Below are 2933 nucleotides of genomic sequence, written 5' to 3'. Positions count from 1 at the left end.
ATGCGAAAATACCACCAGACAGAGCTCGCTTCTCTCTCCCTATTCTCTTTTGAGCGATGATAACACAAAATCTAATTTTTTGATTTGTAACATTCTTCAACCTGGTGTGCGATATCAAGTTAAAATACAGAACACAACAGGAAACCTCCAAATATTGTGCTTAAAAAGGAATTCAATTTTAATTCTGTTTTATACGATAAATTCAACATTAAAGGAAACAAAACAAACTGATAATCAACATTTGCTTCAGAATTAGCTTCCTCTACAAACATTGATAAGAATGTTTCAATGGACGTGGCAATATCCATAAGAAACAAGTTTATGAGTTGACATTATGTAAAATTCCCAAAGATTGTGTCACTGGGTTTTCCCGAAGATCTACCATTTCCTTCTGAATTCCCAGTCCACTAATATAACTCAATCTTTCGTTTCAGTTTCTATGGTATATTTTGTGAACATTAGCTAATCAGCTTTGGTTTAGTTAGTTACTCACCCTTAGAATGATGAAATATAAACGACTTCGAAATTTATCAAACAACACAAATCATAAATCCTTTTAACTGGGTGAGCACATGTTAAAATGCTCATATTACATTCGGTGGCCAGCATTTAGTATTTCGGAGTTTGTGTGTGTGTTCTCTTTTATTTTCTCCTAATTATATTAAAGTACTTTTGTGATTACGTTCATACACTGGCGAGTAGATTAAATTAGTGAGATACAAAGAAATTTAAAAAAAAAATGGAAATGGCCAATATCACTTGCTTTTTGAAGTAAAATTGCAGTTAAAACTAAAAAGTTCATTATGAACATATATATATATATATATATATATATATATATATATATATATATATATATATATATATATATATATATAATGGGTGTTTCAAAACAACAACGACAACGTGTGGAAGTTGTTTCCTGACACCAAGCTAAGACAAAAAGTATAGACCAACCTAGGGTGCACAAATATTTTCTGTCGGAGATAAAGGCTGCCGGAAACATGAAAAAAATAACTTGAAAGGTCCATTGCTCCAAAACTATGGAAGCAACCGTACGGGTCAAGGCTTCACTTAGGAACTAATATGTGCGCTATCCAAAAATACATGATTCAGAATCGTAAGGTACTCACGCAACACTTTTATAGAGTGAGATTTTCTACGGGTATATAATTTGAAGTTCTCACCAACTACCTCTATAAAAATTGTTGCGGAAGTACCGCACAATTGTAAAACTTGAAATGAAATTTTTCAGTTTTACGTCCCACGGTGATGCCGGTTAGGCTAAAGGAGACAGTGATGATGTGAAATGAGTGAAATGATGAAATGAAGAAAGTGGGAGGAAACGGAAGTATCCCGAGAAAACCCTCGAGCACAGTGTTTGTCCACCACAAAATTCACACGGCACGAGCTGGGATCGAACCAGGTACCCCAAGCACCGGAGGTGAACGCTCTACCATTGAGCCAGCGCGCCCCCAATTGTGAAACTTGAATGTTTGGATAGAGCACATACTAGTTCCCAAGTGAAGTTTTGACCTGAATACAGTTGGTTCCATAGTTTTAGACCAACTGCAAAAGGAAGCATTTGTGTACCCAGGTTGGTATTTACTTTTTGTCTTATCTTGGTGTCAAGAATCACCTCCCAAATATTGTCGGTGTTGTTTTGAAACACCCTGTATATTGACTGCTTAAATGCCAAGTTCTGTCGCTAATACTGAAACTTCAACATCTCATGTAAATCGCATCAAGAGAATATTATTCGCTACCAGTATTAGAAAAAAAAACCTTCATAATTATGTTTTTCTTGCAATGATAAAATAAATACTATAATTCTTATAAGACGTTGAACTTCAACAAAGAGTGACACGGTGGCTGAGTGGTAGATTGCTTACCTATGGTGCATGGAATCCCTGGTTTGATTCCCGTCCAGGTAAGTTTGTCGATGACAACATCGTATCGGTGGGTTTCCTCGGATACTCTCGTTTTCTCCCACATTCTCATTCCACCAATTATTCCATTATCATCTCTAACTTTACTCATCCGTCTCGCTTAGCATAAAGGACAGAATCATGGAACGTTACACTGAAAGATTTCATTTTCCTAACAAAAACACAAAAATGTAGTTTTACAACTTGACATCCAAGCAGACTATATACTGGTGAACTACTGTCGTTCAGTAGTTTTGTTCAAATAAAATGCACTTGAGTGCCTACATTACCTTTACCTGTTGGTTGTACAACCCGCCAATATTATATCTGGGTTGGTTGTAAAGCATCCAGATATGAAATTAACGAATTAACAGAAGAGAAATTCTTATTTCTGAAACCAGGATATTGAACATCTGGAAAACGAAGAAAATTCTTAACATAATTCGTCCAATTCTTGAAAAGTAACACACATCTGGTGATGAAAAAGTTAGGGGAAAGTGAGGGAATACCACGCACTTAAGGTACATTTTCCAATATCTCGCTACAAATCAACAAATTAACATGAGGAAAATGTATGTTGTAACTTAATCATTCTAGTTTCATATTCGGTCATTGGTAGTGCTCCTTGATTTTCATAGATTCTGTAAAAATAAAGTTTGTGGGAAACGAGAAACGCGTGGTATTCCCCACCACATCGGGTAATCACACACATTACATCGGGTATTGGCACGCACTAATTCCTTAACGTGAAGCATCAGAATCTCTTTCCATAAACTTGTTGACTGTACGTTTAGGTCAACTTCTAGTTTGTTTCCTCAGGTTGTCTTCACGTTTTCTACCAACATCGAATTTTCGAGTTTTCTTCTCAACTTTGCTTTCTTGGTGCTTTCTTCGCTTAGTGCTCTTTCTAAGTTCAGCATCTTTCAATATTCGTTTGGTTGGAGTAGAAGTTAAGATTTCTGAACGCTTTTTGTTATTTCGAGGAGTTGACTTGGCAGACCTGGA

The sequence above is a fragment of the Thermobia domestica genome, chromosome 5 (assembly GCF_964235325.1).
Source record: "Thermobia domestica chromosome 5, izTheDome1.hap1.1, whole genome shotgun sequence".
Lineage (NCBI taxonomy): Eukaryota > Metazoa > Arthropoda > Insecta > Zygentoma > Lepismatidae > Thermobia > Thermobia domestica.
The sequence above is the reverse complement of the archived record's forward strand: the minus strand, read 5'-3'. Positions refer to the sequence as shown.